General features: G+C 38.3%; 1 protein-coding gene across 3 annotated transcripts in view; it reads right to left on the reverse strand.

Annotated features, from left to right (window-relative positions):
* IGSF11 (immunoglobulin superfamily member 11) overlaps window positions 1–14,191 on the reverse strand; it is a 120,015-nt gene that overhangs the window by 79,533 nt on the left and 26,291 nt on the right. The gene's annotated exons all lie outside the window — the stretch shown is intronic.

The following is a 14,191-nucleotide window of genomic DNA, read 5'->3' on the forward strand; positions in this document are numbered from 1 at the left end:
GACGGAGGGACAGAGACCAGTCATGAAAATACTGGAATAATCTAGGTGGGAAGTGAACAGAGCCTACCTTATGCCAAGGAAAACAGGCAGGAGAGATGGCTTAGGAAAATGTTTTAAGGGTAGGAATGTATAACATTCCCTACTTATCAATATGGATCAGAATCTGTAATCAGACAGTTGTTCACTTAATTCAATACGGGGCCTGATTATATAAGAAGGGATCAGTTAAGTATAAGGATGGTGAGTGGGTTACTAAGAAGAGAGAGAATGGAATGAAATGCGAAATTCTAGAATGAAAATGTGGAAGTTCAGTAGATACAAATATGAAAAGAGTATTGCTGAGAGATAGGAGAGGTATGTGGGGCAAAATGTGAAATTCTAGAATACTGGGCTTTAACAATCTAAACAGATTCACATACATGTAAGTGGAGAAGAGGAATGGGTAAGGAGCTGTAGCCAGCACATTACTTTTCACCTTCTACATAGAGAGCAGTGGACACAGACACTGTGGGAGATAAAAGGGGCGTGAGAACAGTCCTTTCACTACTAGCCCCAGGGCAACTCTGGGTCTCCTAGACGCCCTAGAAGTTAGCGATGTACCACAGCAGGCCTGAGGTACTTACTTCAACAAGTATCAAACCAAGACTCATTTTCAATCAGAGAAGCCTACGGGTTCTGGGAATCTCTAAAGGGCAGGTGGGTGTGTGTGTGTATAGTGTTGGTGGGCAGGGAGGGAGGGCTTCTTGGCTGCAAGAAATGAATAGTTCCCTGAAATGTCCCCAGGAAAAATTTGAGTCTCTCGAATGAAAAGTGTTGAGTCAACCAGCTCTTCTGGAATCACCCAGTCTCCAGGGGAAGGATAGCCCTCCCAAACCCAAGGAAACTTCACAGAGGTCAGGAGACATGCTTCTCCTTAGAATAGCGGCCACAGGCTAAGTGAGTCCCTGAAACTCAGCGCCTCTTGAGAGAAAGCAACAGGGGTGGGGAAGGTAAGGCAAGCACATACCATTTTTCATGGAATATTTTGAAAAAAGTAAGTCTGTTAGATGGGGTCAGAAACAATTCAAATATTGTTCTATCATGGATATTTATACCCCTGTTAGCCACAGACACACAGGGAACACCACTTATCATAACAATACCGTTGTGGGACAGGTCCAATGCCCACATTGTGGTGGCCCGATTATGTTTTATCAGGCTCTCCTAATAAGTATCAGCTATATTTCAGGGCACATGATTTTACCAAAGTATATAATAGGCTTGGTTTCATAACAACTTCCACTGCAGCATTCTGGTCACAAACTGGGTCAAATAACCCCATTGGTATCTTTGTATCACAGCTGTACCTATACAAGTGCAATTCAGTAATTAACCTGTGAATTTAATTTAATTATTCAACAAGTATACCAGATTCAGCATTAAAAAGTTTAATTTACCTAACACGTAATATGCTTTTAATCTAAGATCATCAACTGCCACTATGTCTTTTTAAAATGACATTGGATATAATATAAATGTTCACATACAAGAAAAGAGAACATAAAACTACCTCCTAAGATTATTAATTGCCATTTTATCATTAGAATGAACAAAGTCTCAATCAGGGCCTACCAATCTGTAAGACACTATTGGGAACCAATGGAAAACACAAAGATCGAATTATCCACGAGGGCTGGAAAAGATAGAGAACAGAATCGCTTAATACCAATCATGTATGGAGGTAAGCAGAGGAGAAGCTCTCCATTCAGAGGCTCCAAGATCCTCTGCAAGTCCCGTACAATGCACCAGCATGGAAAGTGATGAATAAGCTGCATTGATTATAGTGACTACGTCACGGCTGGCTGAACATTCAGTCCACAAACAGAAGGCTTCTTGTATTTGCTCGAATCAACCATAGGAAAGTTTTAGCAAAAAGACTGTTATATTCAAATGGAAATCAGTACTTTCCAGCAAGAATGGACAATTAGCAACTCCTTAAACTGGCACTAAGAGGAAGAGCAGGGAAATGTACCAGAAACGATCACAAACAACCTATATTCCAAAATGTGAAATAAATAAGAAAGACTACTAGCATTTTGAAAAATTCATACAGCAGACATAAGTCTGGATGTTATGGGTCTCCCAGTTATCAACCCACACTGGTAGATTTCACCCAAACACGCCCCTTTACTAAATCTTTTATTACACACAAATGTAAACCGTAGTCTAAGATTCCAGCACATGGTTGATTTAGATGGTGTTCCTTGAAAATTTAGTAATAAAGTGCAAAGCCTCTTTAATACATCCTTTGAATCTACATTTAAAAAGCCCGCATTCACCAAATTAACAGATTCTAGCAAATACTTCTCCAAAACTGGCAGGACAAATAGTCACCATGCTCACCCCCATCTCCAAGCACACACTCAATTTTGGTCTATCTGTCCTATGGATCTGGCTTTCTAGTCTGATCCTGGGGCTACAACATGTCTACAGGCTCTCAAATAAGTTACAACGATGCCTTGGCCACCTTGGGATGGAAGAAAAATGTTCAAGGAAAAAAGAGGTCAAGGAATTGCACCAGAGTTAAGCAATGATTTCTTAGATATACCAAAAGCACAAGCAACAAAAGAAAAACTTGATAACTTAAACTTGATCAAAACTAAAACTGCTGGTGCTTCAGATGACACCACCAAGAAAGTGAACAGACAATCAACAGAATGAGAGAAAACAGTTGTAAATTATATGTCTGACAGGGGACTTGTCTCCAGCATCTACCAACAAAAAGACAAATAACCCAATTAAAAAATGGGCAAAGTGTGTGAATAAGACATTTCTCCACAGAAAACATACGACTGGCCAATCAGCACATGAAAAGACGCTTAGTATTATTAGTTATTAGGAAGATGCAAAATCACAATGAGATACCACTTCAAACCCACTAGAATGGCTACAATAGAAACATAATAAGTGTTGGTGAGGATATAGACAAATTGAGACCCTCGTACACTGCTGGGAAAATGTACAGCCACTTTGGAAAATAGTTTGGCAGTTAAACAGAGAGTTACCCCAGGACCCAATAATTACTCCAGGGTGGAAAAGAAAAATGAAAATGTATGTCCACACAAAAACTTGTACATAAATATTCACACCAGTATTCATGATAGCCAAAAAGTGGAAACAATCCAAATGTCCACCAACTTATGACTGAATAAATAGAAATGTGTATATCCATAATGTAATATCATTCAGCAATAATAAAGAATGAAGTACTGATACATGCTAAAATGTGGATGAATCTCGAAAACACTATGCTAAGTGAAAGAAGCCAGTCACAAATGACCACATAATGTATGATCCCATCGGTATGAATTGACCAGAATAGGCAACTCTATAGACACAGAAAGTAGATTAGAGGTTGCCCAGGACTAGGAGGGGGTGGGAAAGAGTGCGGAGAGACTGCTAGTGGGTATAAGTTTTCTTTCTGGAGTGATGAAAATGTTCTAAAATTAGATTATGGTGATGGTTACACAAATCTGTAAATATACTGAAAACCATCAACCTGTACACTTTAAATGGGTAAATTTTATGCTGCGTAAATTATTATCTCAATAAAGTTGTTTTTTGTGTGTGTGCCAAAGTGCAAACCCTTACACATTTCTAAAAGCCGACCCTAAAGCTCCCTGATACCAGATGGGGCCAGGCCTATTTGAAGTAGAGCAATTATATTCGCATCCACCTGCGTCTATATCCCAGGCATTGCTCTAGAACTGGACTGGCTCTGGGGGCACCAAAGAACCAAACAGATGCATTCCAAACACTTGGAATGTCTAAGGATACCAAAGCCTAGCAGCACTGACTGCCAATTTTGGTTCCATTTGCTTCAACACTGACTGAAGCCACCATAGGCCAACGACTATGTTCAAACTATGAAGACAAAAGATAGAGTAGGCCCAATGCCCAAGGAGTTCACAGCCTGTTAGGTCTGAGATAGATGTGTATGCACATGATTCAAGTTCAGTGCTCTATGTGCAAACTACAGGGAAAAGTATGGGGGCAGAGAAATACAGAGAAAGGAGTAATGAATCTTGTCTGGAGATGACTCACACAGGTTTCACAGGAATGACAAGGGCTTTAAAGGGTTGGTAGAGGGAAACGGTCTACAAAGAGATGGAGAAAGGAAAGCAAACCACAGTCAAGGCAATGAAAAGGTGGATGTAAAAGCAAAGAGGCTTAGAGGACCAAAAGAAGTTTGGGAATCAAAAAGGTGAGACAAGAGGCCGGCCTAGTGGCATAGTGGTTACGTTTGCACACTCTGCTTCAGCAGCCCAGGGTTCACGGTTTTGGATCCCAGGTGCAGACCTACACACTGCTAATCAAGCCATGCTGTGGAGGCATCCCACATACAAAACAGAGGAAGACTGGCAACAGATGTTAGCTCAGGGCCAATCTTCTTCACCCCAAAAAAAAGGAGGGGGATGAGACAAGACTGTTAGAAGATGAGTTAGGGTAATTAAGCCAGATCATGAAAGGTCTTGTGGATATGCTACAAATTTTAAACCTTATCCTAAAAGCAACAGTGAGCCATTGAAGGTTATTAAGTGGGTGAATGAAATAATCAGATTTATTTTAGAAATATCACCCTAGCCATTGTCTGCAGGATGAAGATTCACTAGGGCAAGAGTTCTCCAGCTTTTCTTTACCTATGTAATTACTTTTAATCTGCTTTCAAATGAAATTTTACACAGAAACCCAAGATGTGAAAAACCAAATCTCTTCTGGTTGAAACAGTGGTGGAGGGCCTGGTGCCCTGTCTGGACAATGCTCCTTTAACCCCCACCATGGAAGAACCCTTGGTGCTCTGCAGAAGATGGTGTGGAAAACTCTGGACTAAAGAGAGGTAATAATGGAAGACTGGAGATTAATTAGGAAACGAGTGTAGTAATCCAGGCGAAAAATGATCAGTACCTGAAGTAGGCGTAAATGACGGAGAAAGGGGAGAAAAGGGTCCAGAAAGCTCTAAAGAGATATAGAATCGACAAGACTTTATGACTGACTAGATGCAGAGAGTGAAGAAGAAGAAAGAATCAAGGATAACTTCCGGGCTTCTGGCCTAGGGAAGAGGAATGACTTCACTGATAAAAGGAAATGTACAAGGGACACTTGACTTTCGTAAAGATATTTCAACCTAAAAGTTCCCAAAACTGAACTCTTGCCCCTTCACTCTCAAACCTGTTTCCCAGTGCGTGCGGGGTTTCATCATCTCAGAATATGGCACCAGACTGATGCTGGTACTTGAGCCAGAAACCTGGGAGTCACCTTTGACCTCTGTTCCCACCAGCCCCCACACTCAGTCCATTACCAAGTGGCAGTGAATTTCAAACTCTAATTTGGAAATTGTTTCACCTGTCCATCACTTCTCTCTATCACCACTGCCACCACTCTAGTTTACGCCATTATCACCCACTCCTTGATTTCTCCAATAGCCTCTCACTCAGTCTCCTTGCCCCACTATCCTTGGACTCACTCCAATCTATTCTAAACACAAGAATGATCTTTTTAAAGTGTAAAACCCTTCAAGATATTCCCATTGCCCTTGAAGACTCAAGACAGGGAACATGTCTTGTTTTATTCACTCAGTGCCCAGGTCCAGTACATTACAAGAATGAAAGAGAAAAGATCAGCTTTGGAGTAAGATGGTGAGTCCAGCTACAGACGTTTGGGTTTGAGGTGTCTGTGTGATGTCCAAGTAGAGGCACCCCACTGGCAACCAGCAATATGGGCCTGGATCCTAAGTGACATTTGGCTTCACTATTTCAGGTCTAACATAAGAAGAGTTATCTATGGTAAACAGGACTAAGACTATTTTAGATAATCATGAACTAAGTTAATAAAGCTTGAAGCAAGCTCAGCTTCTTAGAAAAGATTAAAGTGTCTCTCTAATCTGAACTTTTGCAGCTCTGGGTCAGGTCTAGGTTAGCATTTCAAGGACAAAAGAAACCAGTGACCCAGCACCAGATTTGTGGTGGGATCTTTACAAGGATCAATTTGGTAGCAAAGCCTAGGATTTGACCACTACTTTCCAACTATTCTTGCAGCACCTCTGCCCCTTTGCTCCCTGATGTCCTCACCCATTTCCAAATGACTTCTCTATTAGTTAATTATAAATCATCCCCCACTCTCAGGCAGCACATCTGGGGTGGTGCCTGGAAGTCTGTATCCTGACAACCAAACCAGGCAATTTCTCAGCCTGGGGACACCACTCAGCTAACAGTTTAGGGAACAGGTGCAAAAGTTATCTTCCTTCCTCTCTCCTACTGACCCTAGAGAGCTGCCTCAGGATGTGGCTGTTATTAGGATTTTCAGACAATAATAATTAAATTACGATTCACTGTGGGCTTCCTATGGTATTGTGCAAAGCATTTAATATAAAGTACTATACACGATAAACAAATACTAAGAGCTTCCACAGAATTTCTAACAAGTAACAATTACTCTTCCAAATGCAGATTTGCATAAGAGACACTGATTATAATCTCCAATATCCTTTTTTCTCCTTAACTTTCCCCAGTATCAGTGTTTCTTAATTACTGTACACAAATCTTTCAAGTTCAGTAAGATGGTTACGGCATCTATCTTTATTTCAATTTTTAGGTCAACATATAAAATAATTATTTACATATTTTAACTTTTTCGTGTGTGAGGAACATGGGCCCTGAGCTAACATGTGTTGCCAATCTTCCTCTTTTTGACTGAGGAAGATTGTCACTGAGCTAACATCCATACTACTCTTCCTCTATTTTATGTGGGACACCACCACAGCATGGCTTGATGAGAGGTGCTATGTCTGCACCTGGGATCCAAACCCGTGAACCCCAGGCCACCAAAGAGGAGCACGTGAACTTAATCACTACACCACTGGGCCAGCCTCTATTTTAACTTTTAAAAGAGAATGTTTTGAGAACCTCTGTCTACACATCCGGGCACAGTTAGCAACTGTAAGATGAGTCGGCTTATGACCTAGTCATTTGGTTTATTATTCAGTTGATCACAGGCAACAGCCTGGTGACTCTGACAGTCCTAAGGCTTTAAACTGATTCATGTTTGGTTGTATGTCATTTATTTTGTATCTATAAAAGGCCACTGGCTAAATACAGGAAACATAAGAATTATTGGAATATTAGTCAATAAAGAATACAAACATTAAATCCTACAACTTCAACTCAAGATGATCTTTGCCAACTTGGTATTACGTTATCTGATCAGATTTCTTATCTCTTACAACAAAATGTTTCCAATACTTCAAAATCAAATAAAAAAAAGAAAATTACAGGAAATATAGCATCAAAACTGTCTTTTCATTTATGAGGAATTAAGATTGTCTGCCCCCACAATGTGTTATTTGCCAGGAAAGTACTTACAAATAGCAGTTTAAAGTATTTTATTATTGTATTTAAAAAGAAAGCCCATAAAATAACTTCTTAAAAATAAGACAAAATACTAGACTTTCAACCATTAAGTGACAAAGAAAGCTTTTTATTTCTTCTTGATGCCTGGACACAACCTTAAATTTCAATCTGCACTTTAATCTATATTCATTCCCCAAAATACATCATTTTAAAATGTGACAAGTGCTGCTTTATTTTAGGTGATTAATTTAAAGTAAATTAAGCAATCTTATTACACATGCAAAATAATGTATGTATAAAGCTATTCATTTTAGCATTGTTCATAATAGTAAAGGATGGAGGGGCCAGCCCTGTGGCAGAGTGGTTAAGTTTGCGAGCTCCACTTCAGTGTCCCAGGGTTTTGCTGGTTCAGATCCTGGGTGTGGACATGGCACCACTCATCAAGCCACGCTGAGGCGGCGTCCCACATAGCAGAACCAGAAGGACCCACAACTAGAATATACAACTACGTACTGTGGGGCTTTGTGGAGAAGAAGGAAAAAAAACAGACTGGCCACAGATGTTAGCTCAGATCTCAATGTTTAAGAAAAAAAAGAATGGAAATCATCTACGAATGGAAATCCATCAGAAGGGGGTACAAGTTATAGTACATCAACACACTGAAATTTTATGCAGGGATAAAAAAAGAATAAGGAAACATACAGGTATATAGTGTACTGCTACTTGTGTAGGAAATGGGGGTGGGTTATAAATGTATTTGATTATATATGCTTAAAATAACGCTAGAATATTTTTTCAAAAACTAACAACACTGGCTGCCTATGCAGGAGACAAATTGAAGGAATGCAGCCAAGGAAAACTTTTCAAAAGGTATTCTTTTGTATTTTTTTGAAATTTGAGCCATGTGAATGTATAACCTATTCCAAGAAAGAAATGGTTAAAATAAATGACATTTTTAAAAAGTAAACCATGTATAAAATTATTTTAAAAGAAATGAATACTTTCAAAAATGTAGGACTCCACAAAACCAGGCACACAGATCAATGGAACAGAATTGAAAGAGCAGAAATAAAACCACATATCCACAGACAGCTAATCTTCGACAAAGGAGCCAAGAGCACACAAATTGAGAAAGGAACGTCCCTTCAGTAAATGGTGTTGGGAAAACTGGACAGCTACGTGCAAAAGTATGAAAGTAGGCCATTATCTTTTGCCATACATAAAAATTAACTCAAAATGGATTAAAGACTTGAAGTTAAGATGTGAAACCATAAAACTCCTAGAAGAAAATACAGGCAGTGCACTCTTTGATATCGGTCTTAGAAGCATCTTTTTGAAGACTATGTCTACTCAGGCAAGGGAAACAAAAGAAAAAGTAAACAAACGGGACTACATCAGACTGACAAGCTTCTGCAAAGCAAAGGAAACCAAGAACAAAACAAAAAGACAACCCACCAAGTGGGAGAAAATATTTGCAAATCATATACCTGACAAAGGGTTAATCCCCAAAATACATAAAGAACTCATACAACTCAACCACCAAAAAAACAAACACCAGATCAAAAAATGGGCAGAGGATATGAATAGACATTTTTCCAAAGAAGACAGACAGATGGCCAACAGGCAAATGAAAAGATGTTCAACATCTCTAATCAATAGGGAAATGCAAACCAAAACTACAATGAAGGGGCCAGCCCCGTGGCCAAGTGGTTAAAGTTCCATACGCTCCACTTTGGCGGGCGGGGTCCGTGGGTTCAGATCCCAGGTGTGGACCTACTCCACTCATCAGCCGTGCTGTGGAGGCATCCTACATACAAAGTAGAGGAAGACTGGCAGAGATGTTAGCTCAGGGCTAAGCTTCCTCAAACAAAAAAAAAATGAGGAGAATTGACAATGGACGTTAGCTCAGGGTGAATCTTCCTCACAAAAAAAAACCCCAAAACTATAATGAGGTATCACCTTACACCTGTCAGAATGGTTTTAATTACCTCCCCCCCAAAAAATAACAAACTTTGGAGAGGATGTGGAGAAAAGGGAACCTTCATACACTGCTGATGGGAATGCAAACTGGTGCAGCCACTACGGAAAACAGTATAGATGTTTCCCAAAAAATTAAAAATAGAAATACCATATGACCCAGCTGTCCAACTACTGGGTATCTAGCCAAAGAACTTGAAATCAGCAATTCAAAGAGACTTATGCACCTCTATGTTCATTGCAGCATTATTCACAATAGCCAAGATGTGGAAGCAACCCAAATGCCCATCAACTGATGATTGGATAAAGAAGATAAGGTGAATACACACACACACACACACAATGGAATACTACTCAGCCATAAAAAAAACACAAAGTCATCCCAACTGCAACATAGATGGATCTTGAGGGTATTATGTTAAGCAACATAAGCCAGACAGAGAAAGATAAACACCGTATGACTTCACTCATATGTAGAAGATAAACAAACACATGGACAAAAAGAACAGATTAGTGGTTACCAGAAGGGAAGGGGGTTGGAGGTAGGCATAAGGGGTAAAGGGGCACATATATATGTGACTGACAAATAGTTATGTAAACCTGAAATTTCACAGTTATAAACTATCAGGATCTCAATAAAATAAAATTTTAAAAAATGATTCCCCACAAAAAAAAATGTAGGACTCAATGACTAGGTTATATATAATTACAGAGATAAAACCATTTTGTAAAGGACCTATCACAATTACGTCTGTAATCTGAAAACCGCTCACGTGATTCTGTGTGCCCCCTTGAATCACATGGACCATAGCAATCTTAGAGTTAATTTCATCTCAAATCCTTTCCACGTTCCATCAATGGTTAAAACAGCAGCTACAATGGGCTCCTTCATTTCCTCAAGACTATAAGGAAAAGGCAATACAAACGTAAGCTTCTTGACAAAACCCCATAAGAAGTGACGGAGCAAAAATGTTTGGAAAATGTTCAATTCTTCTAATCGCACTGTGCATCACCTGCTAAATGAAAAAGTCAAAATGTTTCTTCATGTATAATGCTACATTAAATCATGTATTAAATATAAACTTTATAACATAGTACTTAATAGTATAATATTCATTCAAGAACAATTTTATTCTAATCACATTTTCTTTTACAGCCCCCAAATGACAGAATGTCTTCTAAAAATTAATTCATAAGGAGGTTCTTGAGAAATAGGGTCTCAGGTCAAAATAAGGTGAGCAGAAAGCAAGGTGCCTACAGTACCAGTGACAACTGACACCCAGAGTTGTTGGAGAACAAAAATCAGATATTTAAAAATATGAAAACGTTGGCTTTTTGATTCACCCTTCAACTGCAAATGGGTATTCCCACTGAGCTCCCAGTAGACCCACTTAAAAGCTCCTCCAAAGATTCGTCTTCCTTAAACTCTTCTCCCAACCTACCCTTCCAACTCCTGGCAAACACCTCACTTCTCACCTTTCCTAGAAGAAACTGAAGGAATTCTGTCCCGACCACATCGGAGTGTCCACCCTTGTACCTATCCTTTCACCTGTCTCTCCCACCTCACAAGAAGTAGTAATGAGTGAAAATATAGGGAATCTCAGTAAAAAAGATAGGGAAAAAAGAACAAGATGAAAATTTTAGAACTTGAAAAAAACGTGGTGTTTAAAAACTCACTGGGTAAGCTTAACAGTAGAATAGAAAAAAAAGGGAAAAAAAATCAATGACCTTGAGGGCAGAGTAACAGAAATCATCCAAACTGAAGAAGAGAGAAATAAAAGATTTAAAAAACATAAATAGAATCTAAGGGATATGTGTACCAATTTCAAAATGTTAGGATACAACAATTCTACCCAAAGAAAGAGGAAAACAAATGGGGCAGAGAAAAATATTTGAAGAAATAATGACCAAAAACTCCCCAAATTTGGTCAATAGCATAAATTTACAGATTCAAGAAGCTCAGCAAAACCCAAACAGGATAAATTCAAAGAAAACTACACCTAGGAATGTCATAGTCAAATGTTTTAAAAAACTAAGAGGAAAATCTTAAAAACAGTCATAGAAAAGGAAACACACACACACAGGAGAAATGATTCCAATGACTGCAGACTCCTTATCCCACACCACAGAAGCCAGAAGACAGCTGAACAGCTTTAAAAAAACTACCAACCTAGAAATACTATATTCAGCAAAAATACCCTTGAAGAGCGAAAGAGAAACAAGGACACTTCCAGATAAAGGAACATAAAATTTGTCATGAGCAGACCTGCACCATAAGACTTGTTAAAGAAAGTTCTTCAAGCTGAAGGGAAATTATACTAGAGGAAAACATGAAACTTCATGAATGAATGAAAAGCATCAGAAATAGTTATTATCCAGGTAAATATAAAATAATACCTTTCTCTTAATTTGTTTAAAATGAATATGACTATCTAACACATAAAGGGCCTTTTGGGTTTATAAAACGTAGATGTCAGACATATGACAACAATCACATAAAGGACAGTGGCAGTTATGGTAAATGGACTTCTAGGTTTGCAAAGTTTCTCTATTTTGTGTCAAATGGTACAATATTAAATCTAAGTATACCAAGACAAATTAAGAATGTATATTATAATCTCTGGAGCAATCACAAAACAAAATAATGTAAAGAGGAATAGCTTACAAGACAACATAAAATTATCAGAATATATTAAAAAGCAAGATGCACCTATACGCTATCTACAAGAGATGTGTGTCACATATATAGACACAGATAGATTGAAAATAAATGGATGGGAAAAGATATACCACGCAAAAGGTAAGTATAAGAAAGAGTTACATTAGTATCATATAAATAGACTTAAAAACGAAAAGCATAACTAACGATATACAGAGGGACTATTCATAATGATAAAAGAGTTAATTCATCAGGAAGACATTATAATCATAAATGCATATGAACCTACTAACAGACTCTCAAAGCTCATGAACCAAAAGTTGACAGAACTAAAAGGAGACAATTCCACAATCATAAAAGATTTTAACATCCCTCTCTCAGCAACTGATAGAAACACTGGACAGAAAATTAATACTGAAAAAAGAGGATCAGAACAACACTATCAACCACCTTGTCCTCCCATAACTGCAGAATACACATTATTTTCAAGTACACATGGTACATTCACTGAGAGACTGCACGTGTTTTCTCATAAAACAAGTTCCAATCAATTTAAAAGGAATGATGTCACACGGAGTAAGTTCTCTGATCAAAAAGGATAAACTTGAAATCAATAACAATAAGATATCCAGGGAAACTCCCAAGTGCTTGGAAATTAAATAAGATACTTTCAAGAAATCCATGGTGGCCATCCCCGTGGCAGAGTGGTTAAGTTTGCACGCTCCACTTTGGCGGCCCAGGGTTTCACCACTTTGCATCCTGGGTGTGGACCTAGCACCGCTCATCAAGCCGTACTGAGGCGACGTCCCACATGGCACAACCAGAAGGACCTACAACTAGAATATACAACTGTGTACTGGGGGCTTTGGGGAGAAGAAAAAAAAAGATTGGCAACAGATGTTAGCTTGGGGCCAATCAAAAAAAAAACCCAATGGATCAAAGAAGAAATCACCATGGAAATTAGAAAACATTTTGAACTGAATTCAAATGAAAAACACAACATATCAAAATGTGTGAGATGCAGGAAAAACAGTGTTACTAGGGAATATTACAGCTGTACATGCTTATGTTGGAGGAAAAAGGTCTAAAATCAGTGACTTAAGATTCCATCAAAAGAAGCCAGAAAAAGATGAACAAAGACAAATTAAACAGAAACAATAAAGATAAGAAGTAATTTATGGGGAAAAGAACATCTTTTAAAAAGTACTGGAACAACTGGATTTTGCATTTTAAAAAAATGAACATCTACTCTTACCTCACAACATATACAAAAATTAATTCAAAATGGATCATAGACCTAAATGTAAAAGCTAAAAATATAAATCTCCTAGAGAAAACATAGGAGAAAATACCTGCAGCTTTTGGATAGGCATTTCTTAGATAAGACACAAAAAGTACAAACCATAAAAGAAAAAATTATAGTGGACTTTTCAACATTGAAAACATTTGCTCTTCAAAGCACAGCATTAATAAAGTGAAAAGGCAACCCACAGAATGGTAGAAAATACTCACAAAACATATCTGACAAAGAAATGGTATCCAGAATATAGAATAACTCTTACAACTCAATAAGAAGATAAACAGCCCATTTTTTATAAATGGGCAAAAAGAGTTTGAACAAACACTCCACCAAAGAAATTATGTGAATGGCCACTACACTCACGCAAAGATGCCCAACATCACTAGTCATCGGGAAACACAAACCTACAACCACAAAAAATCACTACACACCCAATAGAATGGCTAAAAATTTTAAATATTGATGATACTAAGTCTTGGCGATGAAGTGAAACCATTAAAACTCTTAGACACCGATAGCAGTGGTGCAAAGAAAAATGGTACAACTACTTTGGAAAACAATTCGCCAGTATCTTAGAAAGTTAAACACCAACCATTCCACTCATAACTATTTACTCCCCAACAATTGAAAATGTGTTCAAAGATTCATAGAACAATAGTCCCAAAACTGGAAAGAACTCAAATTTTTCTCAATAGGAGAATGGAAAAACAAGTTGTAGCACATCCGGATAAAGGGTTCCACTCGGCAAAAAAAGCAACAAACTACTGATATACACAGCAACATGGCTGAACCTCAAAATCATTATGCTGAGGGGCTGGCCGGGTGGTGCAGCAGTTAACTTCACATGGTTCACCAGTTCGGATCCTGGGT

Source organism: Equus asinus, chromosome 5 (assembly GCF_041296235.1).
Source record: "Equus asinus isolate D_3611 breed Donkey chromosome 5, EquAss-T2T_v2, whole genome shotgun sequence".
In the NCBI taxonomy this organism is placed as follows: Eukaryota; Metazoa; Chordata; class Mammalia; order Perissodactyla; family Equidae; genus Equus; species Equus asinus.